Source organism: Saimiri boliviensis, chromosome 5 (genome assembly GCF_048565385.1).
Source record: "Saimiri boliviensis isolate mSaiBol1 chromosome 5, mSaiBol1.pri, whole genome shotgun sequence".
In the NCBI taxonomy this organism is placed as follows: Eukaryota; Metazoa; Chordata; class Mammalia; order Primates; family Cebidae; genus Saimiri; species Saimiri boliviensis.
Genome location: NC_133453.1, coordinates 110,328,451 through 110,340,795, shown reverse-complemented (window position 1 = coordinate 110,340,795; position 12,345 = coordinate 110,328,451).

Genomic DNA, 12,345 nt, shown 5'->3' with positions numbered 1-12,345 from the left:
GCTTGAGTCACCACACCAGGTAGAAAACCATGCCCAGCCGCGATGTCTGCTGAAGACAAAGGGAATACAGAATGAGTGGCAGAAGAATTAGTCAACAATAACAGCTACAACCACACGACTAGTTGCAGAAACAAGGACTGTGAATGTCATGAGTCCTTCCTCCTTACTTTGCTAAAAATATGTTTATGCATGTATATACAATACATGTATATACACTACTACTAAGAAAAGATCTTCATTTTCTTTTCTTTCTTTTTCCTTTATTATGTGTCACCATTTAAGTGTTGTTATCTTTATGTAACAGCATTGGATTGGTACACTTCTAGTTTAGTAAGGGTTAGTACACTTCTGGTTATACAAAAAATACCTGTTTTATGTTAGGCATAATTATGACCTTATTATGAAATTATTTGAAATTTATGTATTAATTCAGGAGATGTGTGTGGGTTCAAGTTGACAAGGGGTGGACTTGTGATGGTTAATACTGAGTGTCAACTTAATTGGATTGGAAGATGCAAAGTATTGTTTCTAAGTGTTTCTGGGAGGTTGTTGCCAAAGGAGATGAACATTTTAGGCAGTGGACTGGGAGAGGCAGACTTACCCCTAATCTGGGTGGGCACCATCTCTTCAACTGCCAGTGTGGCCAGAAAAAGCAGGCAGAAGGAGGTGAAATGAGCAGCCTTGCTGAGTCTTCCAGACTTCATCTTTCTTCCGTGCTGGATGCTTCCTGTCTGTGAACATCAGACTCCAAGTTCTTTGGCTTTTGGACACTTGGACTTACAGTAGTGGTTTCCCAGGGGCTCGAGGGCCTTCAGCCACAGACCAAAGTCTGCACTGTCTGCTTCTCTACTTTTTTTTTTTTTTTAGACCGAGTTTTGCTCTTGTTACCCAGGCTGGAGTTCAATGGCGTGATCTCGGCTCACCGCAACCTCCGCCTCCTAGGTTCAGGCAATTCTCCTGCCTCAGCCTCCTGAGTAGCTGGAATTACAGGCACGTGCCACCATGCCCAGCTAATTTTTTGTATTTTTAGTAGAGACAGGGGTTCACCACGTTGACCAGGATGGTCTTGATCTCTTGACCTCGTGATCCAACTGCCTCAGCCTCCCAAATAACTAGGAATAACTAGCTTTCTAATGGAGTACACTACCAGATAAGACAGACACATTCCCAGGGACAGCAGGGCTGGTACTTGTGCACACTTGAAACATATGTTGGCAGCTCCCCTGAAAGTGGTCACTCTTCTTAGTTACTGCCTAATGAGAGAGTTCTTTCCATCTATGGACCATTCCCTTTTGAAAAATATTATTTTTTATTTCTTTATAACTTTTCTGGGTACAAAGGTATATATATTTATGGGGTCCATGGGATACTTTGATACAGGCATATGATGTGTAATAATTACATCTGACATGTATCATTTCTTTGTGTTACAAACATAATTATACACTTTTAGTTACTTTCAAATGAACATTAAATTATTGTTGGCTGCGATTACCATGTTGTGCTCTCTCAAACACTAGATCTTATTCATTCTGTATTCATCTACAATAAGATCTAGTATTTGAGAGCACGACGGGCTGATTACAGTCAACACCTGCAATCCTGTATCTACCTGAAACCTGTCTCTAAATCACTTTACTACATAGAGCCTGGGACCGGGGCTACTGACTATGTACAATTTTACAACACTTCACTTATGATTCTCATAGGTACACAGGTTTCAGAACCATTGACTGTAGAACAGTGATTCTTAACTCTGGCTACCCACTGGAATTACTTGAGGAATTGTGTTTTAGTTATGACAACTAGCCACATTCCAAAAAAAAACTGATTTAATTTACTTGTGATATAATCAGGATATCAGGATTTTTTAAAACTCCCCAGGCAATTCCAATGTTCAGCTAATGTGGTAAAAACATGGTTCTAGAAGAGTAGATGAACATAGATGAACACTTTGTCTTTCAGTCTATTGTCAATAGATAGATAGATAGATAGATAGGTAGACAGAGGCCAGAGTTTTGCTCTTGTCCCCCAGGCTGGAGTGCAATGGTGTGATCTCAGCTCACTGCAACCTCCATCTCCCGAGTTCAAGAGAGTCTCCTGCTTCAGCCTCTGTAGTAGCTGGGATTACAGGTGCACCCACCATGCTGGGCTAATTTTGTATTTTTAGTAGAGACAGGTTTCACCCTGTTGGCCAGGCTGGTCTGAAGCTCCTGACCTCAGCTGATCTGCCCACCTCAGCCTTCCAATGCGCTGGGATTACAGGCAAGAGCCACGGTGCCTGGCCTTTTTTTATTTAATTGAAGTTTTATTCATTCTTTTTCTGCCGTCATATTTGATCAAGTGTCAGGTCAACTGTGCTGGGATTCAAGATAGAAAATTGGATGCTAATCAAGGATAATAATAAAATTATAATCTCCATCGATCTCAATTAACAATCCTGGTATGTAGACATAATCCACCAATTTGTTATAAAAAGACACTGCAACTTAGAGATTTAATGATTTCCTTAATCATGTGGTAAAGAGCTAATTGCTGCCAGATAGAGCTTTCTCCAAAGCCTATGCTCCTTAGAACATACTGCTCAGATGTGGGGGGAGGGAGATAGAAGTTACAATGAGGGTGGATGAAGACTTTGGTTTTGAGTGTATGGGTTACCCAAAGCTCAAGGTCTCATATATCAATTCTCCTACTGCAGGGCATGGGATAGGATTACTTTTTTTCCTGCCTCTCAAGCTTACCATAACCATGTTATTTGCTTTAGTAAATGGAATAGACTGTAAGTTGCACAAAGTTCTCCAGCCAGAATACAACTTGCCATATCTACTACTACCCAGAACTGCTAGAGGTCTTCTAGATTGTTGGTTTTCCAGCCTACATCCATGTCTTAAGATACTGTGAATCAGAAACCCCTGCAAACCCACAATGAGCATATAGCATGAAAGTGGAATTAAATATGGTTGTTACTGTAATATAACTTAAACTGTCCTCACAATTTCATAGACAGAACTCTCTTTAGGTTAGAAGAATATCCTTCCATTGATGAGCATTTTTTGTGTAGAACCATTGCAACAATGAGTAATGCACCCAACTGAGTTTGCATTTGGCTTTACTTATCTACCTTCTTCACAATCATGAGAGTTCTTATAAAATATATTTCCGAGATCCAGATTTGTAATTTCTATAGCTTTCCCTTGCTCAATAATCCACTGATACTTTCAGATAATGAAATAAATGTAAGTTGTTTATGTGAACTTATAGCTATATCAGAGGCTTCCAAACACCAGGTCTTGAAAACATCCCCAGAGGGCAGTGTTATAATCACCCAAGGAATTTACGATCTACCAATTTATAACCGTTTCCCTGGTAAATTTGTTTAAATAAATTAAGGGTGTACTTGGGGCTCCTTATGTTTCCTAAGCTCTAATAAATGTTTAATATGAACCAGATTTGGATTACTGACTTAGGTCAGTGGTTCTTAATTATGTTGGCATATCAACATAAATAAATTATTTAGTTTTTCAAGTTACATAGGACTGGTATATCAGTGAAAGCTCTTATGTACCAGGTGATAGAATGTTGAGGTGAAGTTTGGAAAGGGGATACAGAAAGACCATTTGAAAAAGTTTCTCAGACAACTTTGAAATTATCCTTTGTTCATTATGGGCAAAGATTACATGTACTCACAAACTGTCAGTTTGATGGGGCAATTATACTGAAATAAGACTTCAGCTATAAACAAGAAAATGCCTCATTGCTTGATTAAAAGAAAAATATTTATTTTCTATCATTTTACAGCTTAAACAATTTCAAGAGGTCAGGGAATGAAGCTTGAATACTACCTAACCAGGAACAGTGTAGTTGGCCAAAATGATTGACTGCAGTGTGCAAATGTGCTGCTGAAAACACTGCCCATCACTGCCTCTGGGTGTCTATGATGCTAGGGGACATGAGTGAAAATTCTACCACAGCTCATACAAAAAGCGAAAAGTCTCTGCCAAAGATTTAGTCTCCTTGTGGCTGGCACCAACCTGAGCAGCTCTCTATCTTTGAAGATTCTATGTGTACATAGCAGAATTTATAGAATTTAGATGCAGCAGATGCTGAGAAATGTCGCTGTTGCTCTGTAGTCATTACAGCACAGCCATGAAGGCTAACGTAGGGCTGGAGAAAGCATTGTTTGATCTAGTTTTCAGTATCAGTTCCATCAACCTAGGTCAAGGAATCTTGACTAAACTGAAATAAAACAGGGCACCTTTATCATGCCTGAATAACGTTAAAGGGCTTGTCATTTACCTTCATCCAGGTTTTCAGTATGGTTTCTCAGTCTCCAAGTTGCCTTAATATCTCAGTTTCTAAATTCTAAAGTAAATTTATGTAAATTAGATATGAGTAAATAAATTCTCCTATTCTTTGGCTTATCAAATAATCTTTACAATCAAGGAGGATTGCATTCATGTTGCAGAAAAAACAAAAGAAAGCTATGGTCTTTGATCTTTCATGCTAGGAACATTGGCACATGCTTATTTTTGTTTTGTTTAGGTTTGGGATTTTTTTCCATTTTTTTAAGTAATTTCTTTGTTTAGAGAAGTTTCATGTTCACAGAAAAATTAAGAGGAAGGTGCGTCTAGAGATATCCCATATACCCCTTATATCACACATGCTTAGCCCTCCCCACTATCAACATCCCTTGTTACAATGGGATATTGGTTACAATTGATGAACCTACATTGACACATCATCACCTAAGGTCCATAATTTACCTAAGGGTTCACTCTTGATGTACATTTCACGTGTTTGGACAAATAAATAATGTCATGCATCCACCATTATAACTTCATACAGAGTAGTTTCACTGATTTAAAACCCTCTATATTCTCCCTATTGATCAGTTGTTGCTAGGGAGTTGCCTTCCTGCAACTCCCTAGCAACAACTGAGTTTTCTACAGCCTTCTATAGTTTTGCTTTTTTGCTTCTCTTAAGTGTACACTTACTTACATATGTCAAGTTATATGGACATATACTGCACATGACTTAAAGAGTGTCAAACAGGGTCCTAGTGGTTTTTCAGAATTATTACCTCTGAAACTTCACTTTATTTTTATCTGAATTACATGCTAGACTTCTTAGAAGAATTGGTTCTTGGGCATCAGAGTTTCATTACACTGAGAGACTTATCTACTTTTCTGGGTCAAACTCACCCTACAGCTGAATGCGTCAATACCTTGGTCATCTCTAAGGTCAATTTCAGTAAATCTTGGATAACCATAGATGAGAGCAAACATAGTCTTCCTACATATAATTAAGTAAATAAATAGCTTCCTACATATAATTAAGTAAATAAATAGTAAGCAGAGCCACTGCTTTTCAGTTCTGGCCCACTAGATCTGGTGGCAGGGTGACACAGTGGAAGTGAAAGGGATTTTTATGATGATGAACATTCCCTGAAATTATCAAGATCACAGTTGATTCCAGGGGTTTCCTCTGGTCAATTTGTAATAACTGAGAGCAGAGTCATATTCCTCGAAGGAATGAATGACCCACTGCCTATTTATCAAGGAGACTAATTTGGTTATAATGATGAGGTTGAGTCATCTAGAAGGTGTCTCTCACTTGCATTCAAGGAACCTTACCTGTGAAGGACAATTCTCACCTTGCTATCATTTTCTAAATTATTTATTTCAGTGGCTGATTTCTTATACAGAAATTCAAACAAATATCACTTAGAGGCCAGTGAATGTGTCCAGTTAAAGTTAATGGCAGCCACTTCTCATAATAAGTAATAATTTTGCATAAGAATTTACAAATAAAGAAAAGTAGAAAAGATAAATCAGGTAAGTCGATTACCTTGGCCTGTGATGGACAGCAGGAACTTGCTGTAAAATTACCCTCTCTTTTGATGAAAACTTAAGTGTCTGGGAAAGCAAGATTGAAGAGCTTAAATGCAGAGGTCTAAATTTAGGAACCTTTATTGGGAGGGCTGCTTTGTCCTCCTAAAACCTCCTTTTGGATTGGAATAAATCTAAGGAAGTTAGCATTCTCAGAATGAAGGGAGAATTACAGGGCATTAAATCTCCCTTCCTTTTCAGGGACATCATGTTATTCTTTCTTGAATGGCACACTAAGCTGAATTGCAATTAGAGAGGCTTCACCAGCTGAGCCCTTTCAGAATGCATGTGCTGTGTGTACTTCCTTCCATCCTCACTCTGGTACCTTCTGGCAGCAATTTGATATTAAAACCATCAGCAGGATGACAAGTATAGAAGGTCTCATGCAACATGACCTCTTAAACGACAGAAAATCATAAAAGATTATACTTATGGTAATTGGTGACACAGAAAGGGTCTGATGTCATGATCTAAAAACCAGAGGAGATAGAGGCAGGGGCAGAAAGCTACTGCCAGACAGAGAGAGAGACAGATATTTGCAGCAACATCCTGTGGGGAGACAGGGTGGGTGTGAGCCAGCTGACGCAGTGTGTATGAATGAAAGGTGATTGATTGACACCACCTGTTTGCACGATTTTTAAATACTCTTTTGCCATTATTGATAGCAGTCAATATCCCTGATAATGAGCTCTTCTCTTTGCTTTCTTCAAGTTCATCTCATATTGTCAGTATTTAATAACATATGGACTTGACGTGCTGCAGAAGATGAGGTGATGTCATAATTCCCTTAGTTGACAAAATGAAACACAAATGGCAAAAGTAGAATTTTAAGCATAAAGCTTTTCTTTTTTCTTTTTTCAATTTTTTCATCTTTTTTTTTTATTTCAATAGGTTTTTATGGAACAGGTGGTATTTGGTTACATACATAAGTTCTTTAGTGGTAATTTCTGAGATTTTGGTGCACTCATCACCTGAGCAGTGTACACTGTACCCAGTGTTTAGTCTTTTATCCCTCAACCCCTCCCAGCCTTTCTCCCACGTCCGCAAAGTCCATTGTATCATTCTTATGCCTTTGCATCCTCATAAGCTTAGCTCCCACTTATGAGTGAGAACATATGATGCTTGGTTTTCCATTTCTGAGTTACTTCACTTAGAATAACAGTCCAGGTTGCTGCAAATACCATTATTTTGTCCTTTTTATGGCTGAGTAGTATTACATGGTGTATATATATACCTATATACAGATATTTGCAGATATATATACAGACATTTTCTTAATTGGAAACACTTAGCTTTTATTTACTGCAAAAAGTAATACTTTTTTCCAGAGATTAATGTATCCCTTTAATGTCAAGGATGATTCTTTTCCTGTAAAAAATGCAGAAAATTTTAAATATTGGCAATAGGAGGACGCATTTATTGGTGAGATTCCATTTGTTCTGTCATTTGAAGTGTTTCTATATAGCCATTCTATTTCTAGACATTTAAATAAACTTCAACTATCCATGCTAATTGCGTTTGTCAAATCTTCCTTAAAAAGCAAGAGACTATTTTCAAGGTTTCAAATTCCATACTAAGAATGGCTAAATTTTTCTTTAAAAAATTGAGGTATTCCGGTCTGGCACAATGGCTCATGCCTTTAATCCCACCACTCTGAGAGGCTGATGGGGGCATATCACTTGATGTCAGGAGTTCGAGACAAGCCTGGCAAACATGGTGAAACCTAGTCTCTACCAAAAATACAAAAATTAGCTGGGCATGCCTGTAGTCCCAGCTACTCGGGGGGTTGAGGCAGGAGAATGGCTTGAACCCAGGAAGTGGAGCTTTCAGTGAGCAGAAGTCCCGCCACTGCATTCCAGCCTGGGCAACAAAGGGAAAATTTGTCTAAAAAAAAAAAATGGTTGAGGTATTCCCATGTTTCATCTTTGCTCTGGAACTATGTCCTTGCTGTTTTCCTGTGAATCATTGCTTGTAAATCAGACCCAGCTTTTGCAGCGCAAATATTAAATTATTGTGTGTTCTTCTTTCAGGAAAGGAGAGTGACTGAGTTTGAGAGGCTCACTAAGATTTTGAGATATTAGGAGCCTTGAAGACATACTTAGAATACAAGGCAGGATTTTCTGACCCAGTTGGTGTCCACTACTGCCCTAGGCAGGATCTCATGAACAAAAAACAACTTTGCTTCAGAGATTCATTGCTGGTGGGTGGATGGTGAGCCCCTTTGGATTCTGAATGTGCTAATGCTGACCTCAGGTGCCTGCCCACTCTTAAACTGAAGGTGCACATACCTAGAATACTGACCTTCCTTCTATCGTTAAGACAGCAGGATCAGGTCATGTGAAGGTTAGAGGGCACCAAATCAGCTGGTTTTTCAGATGAGGGAACTGCAGACACAGCAACCTTGAGTGGTGAACAAGCCTTGAAGTGCTTCAGCTGTATCTCTCTCCTCAAAGTAATGCTCCCTCAAAAATTTCTCTTGAACCCAGGAAGCAGAGGTTGTAGTGAGTCAAGATCGTGCCACTACACTTCAGCTTGGGCAACAGAATGAGACTGAGTTTCAAAAAAAAAAAAAAGAAAGAAAATGCATGGGCTACTTAACATCTGTTTGCGTGGCTTATGCTACAGTTTAAACATTTGTAGCCTATGAAACACGTGAAAATAAAAAGCCTAATCTATTTCTGTACTAATAGATTAATGGGTTATCATGAAAGTGGAAGTGGTGGCGTCATAAGAAGAGACCTGAGCTATCACATTTGGACCCTCACCATGGGATGCCCCATGCCACCTTCGGACTCTGCAGGGAGTCACACCAGTAAAAAGGCCCTTAACAGAGGTGGCCACTCCTCCCTGGACATATCACCCTCTATAACTGTAAAAAAGTGAATTTCTATTTTAGATAAATTACCCATTTTCAGGTATTCTGTTATAAGCAACAAGAAATGGACCAAATTGTCACTGAGAAGTGGAACGCTGCTGAGAATGAATATCCGAAAATGTTCAAGCAGCTTTGGAACTGGGTAATGGGCAGAGGCTGTAGGAATTTAGAAGAGCAGGCTAGAAAAATCCTAGACTCTGCTGAGGGCTTTGAAGACTAGGGAAAGTCCCAGCACTTTGGGAGGCTGAGGCAGGCAGATCACAAGGTCAGGAGATCGAGACCATCCTGGCCAACATGATGAAACCCCTTCACTAAAAATACAAAAATTAGCTGGGCGTGGTGGGACCCACTCCTGTAGTCCCAGCTACTCAGGAGGCTGAGACAGAAGAATTGCTTGAACTCAGGAGGCGGAGGTTGCAGTGAGCCGAGATTGCACCACTGCACTCCAGCCTGGCACCTGGTGACAGAGTAAGACTCTGTCTCAAAGAAAAAAAAAAAAAAAGACTAGGGAAAGTTTGGGAATTCTTAGTGTGGTCACAACCAGAGAACTGATAAAATGACAGACAGTAAAGGACATTCCAACAAGATTTCAGATGGAACTGAGGAACAAGGAATAAGGAACTGGGAGTAAGACCACCTTTATTATACACAAGACTTAGCTGAACTGCATCCACGCCTCAGCACTTTACAGAGGGCTGAACTTGAGAGTGATTACATGATCTTGTGGATTATGTATCTAAGTAGCAAAGCATTCAGGCTACTGCATAGCTACTTTTAATTACTTGCATTTTTTAAAAAATATATACAAGCTCTCTCTGTCTTTCAGGCTAGAGTATAATGGTGCAATCATGGCTCACTGCCACCTGACCTTCTGGGCTCAAGCGATCCTCCCACCTCAGCCTCCCAAGTAACTAGGACCACAGGCATATGCCACCATGCCAGGTGAATTTTTAAATTTTTCGTCGAGATAACGTCTCCCTATGTCACTCAAGTTGATCTTAAACTCCTGGGCTCAAGATACTCTCCTGCCTTGGCCTCCCAAAATGCTAGGATTACAGGCATGAGCCACTGTGCCTGGACTGCATTAAGCTTTTAAAGGGTAAAATGAAAAACATAAAATTTATAATCAAAAGGAAAGGAAAGTGAAAAGATTTGGCAATCTCTCAGCTTGGCCCTGTACAGAGTGACAAAAACACGTTAGGTAGAGAAAACCTGGTTATTTGTGGCCCAGCAATCTTTTGCTAAGATTTGTACCTAGAGGATGTATGACAGATTTTTTATATATGCTAAAACCTTCCCATTTAGCATATTTTTTAGAGGTATTATTAAAAAAAGAGAGAGATATATATGTGTGCAGGGGGAGATAACTTTGAGAAGAATTTATTTTAAAAAGACAAAAAATTGCTATTTCAAATTATCCATTCATGTGTTCACTTGAGTTCAAATTGGGTGATTATCTGTAGAACTTTAAAGGAAACAAACCTTCTTTACTGTCTCCAGTTTGTGAAAGGTAAGCAAAATCTCATGAACATAAGAATTCATCAACACTTTTGCATAACAAAGTATTTTGTTCTGTTTTCTGAGTGTAGGGTCTTCCAGAGTATAAAACACATACAGAAATGACTCATTTACCAAGGAGAAAAAGAAAAAAGGAAAAGATCTTTCAATGCACTAAAAAGCAGGACTTCTTTTACTGTGTCTTGTAATCTGTCAACAGGAGTAAGCATAATCAAAGCAGACACAGATACTGCCCTCTCCCCTTGCCCTGGTCTTCTGCGGTATGGCTTTTCCTTGGTGCAAGGCACCTGTGTGACTATGCAGTGGAGCCGCTAAGGTTGGAATTTATGGAAGGAGATCCATGACTTGACCCACATAGTGGCTGATCTACTGCAAGAGCTGAAGAAGAGCTGCTACCGTGGCTCTCATTGTTCACAATTAAGAATAGACATTAGCCGGGCGTGGTGGCTCACACCTGTAATCCCAGCACTTTGGGAGGCCGAGGCGGGTGGATCACGAGGTCAAGAGATCGAGACCATCCTTGTCAACATGGTGAAACCCCGTCTCTACTAAAAATACAAAAAAATTAGTTGGGCATGGTGGCACGTGCCTATAGTCCCAGCTACTTGGGAGGCTGAGGCAGGAGAATTGCCTGAACCCAGGAGGCAGTGCTGTGAGCCGAGGTCGCGCCATTGCACTCCAGCCTGTGTAACAAGAGCGAAACTCCGTCTCAAAAAAAAAAAAAAAAAAAGAATAGACATTAATTTGGATGACAAAAAAATAGTGGAAATAGGCAAACATTATTGTTTTTTTTTTATAACGGTCTAAATGCATTTCGATAAGAAATATATGTTTAATCCTTGCCCATGGTTCCTGAAACAATTTCCTTTGTGATGAGGGTAAGAGGAGTGCCTTTTATTTTTCATAACAAGCCTCTTTCAATTACCTGAGTTTATGCTAGTGAAGTGAGACTGGTGGGCCACTAGGTGCTTCAGGATGGGGTCTGGTTGCCAGAGGCACCAGGCCCTTGATTAGAGAAGTGAGAATTTTAGCCCCACCCTAGACTTCCAGAGAGGGAAGCAGGGGTGGAGGTTGAGTTCAGTCATCAATGGCTGACTATTTAATTACTCATGCCTTTATAAGGAAGGCTCCATAAAAATCCCTAAACAATGAGAGTAAAGAGCTTCTGAGTCATCGAATATGTTGGGTACTGGGAGGGTAACACATCTGAAATAGGCCTGGAAGGCTCATGCTCTGCCCCACCCAGCTACACTCTCTTCCTTGCATCCTTGCCATCTAGCTGTTGCTGAGTTGTGTACTTTATAATAAACCGATAAATGTAAGTACATTGTTTTCATGAGTTCTATGAACTATTCTAGCAAATTGTTGAAACTGTAAAAGGGGCTGTAGGATCCCCAGCTTCATAGCCCATTGGCAGAAATACGGGTGATCCAGATTGAAGTCTAAAGTGAAGCCCATCTTGTGGAGCTAAACTTAAGCTCTTAATCCTGTGGAGTCTGCATTAATTCTGAGTAGTGAGTGTCAGAGTTGAATTGCTTGGTGTGAGGAACTGGAGCGGGACAATTTGTTGATGTGAGGACAAAACCCACACATTTAGTGTCAGAAGTATTTATAGTTACAACAGTTCAGAGCTACGCCATAAGTAAAAATCTCACAAAAAATTTTTGAAACATTTTGTAAACCCTCATGTCTTAATTTTATATAAAGAGAAAAATTGTAAGGTGTTGTAAAATTTAAATTAAATAAATATATTCGTTCATTCTCATACTGCTATAAAGAACTATCTGAGAGTGGGTAACGTATGAAGAAAAGAGGTTTAATTCACTGGCAGTTCTGTAGGCTATACAGGAAGTATGGCTGGGAGGCCTCAGGAAACATAATCACGGTGGAAGGTGAAGGTGTGGCAGTCACATCTTACCGTGACAGAGGAGAGAGAGAGAAGCGGGAAGTGCCACACACTTTGAAACAATCAGATCTCATTAGAACTCGTTTACCATCCTCAGGGCAGCAAAGGGGAAATCGCCCCATGATCCAATCACCTCCCATCAGTCCCTTCCTCTAATT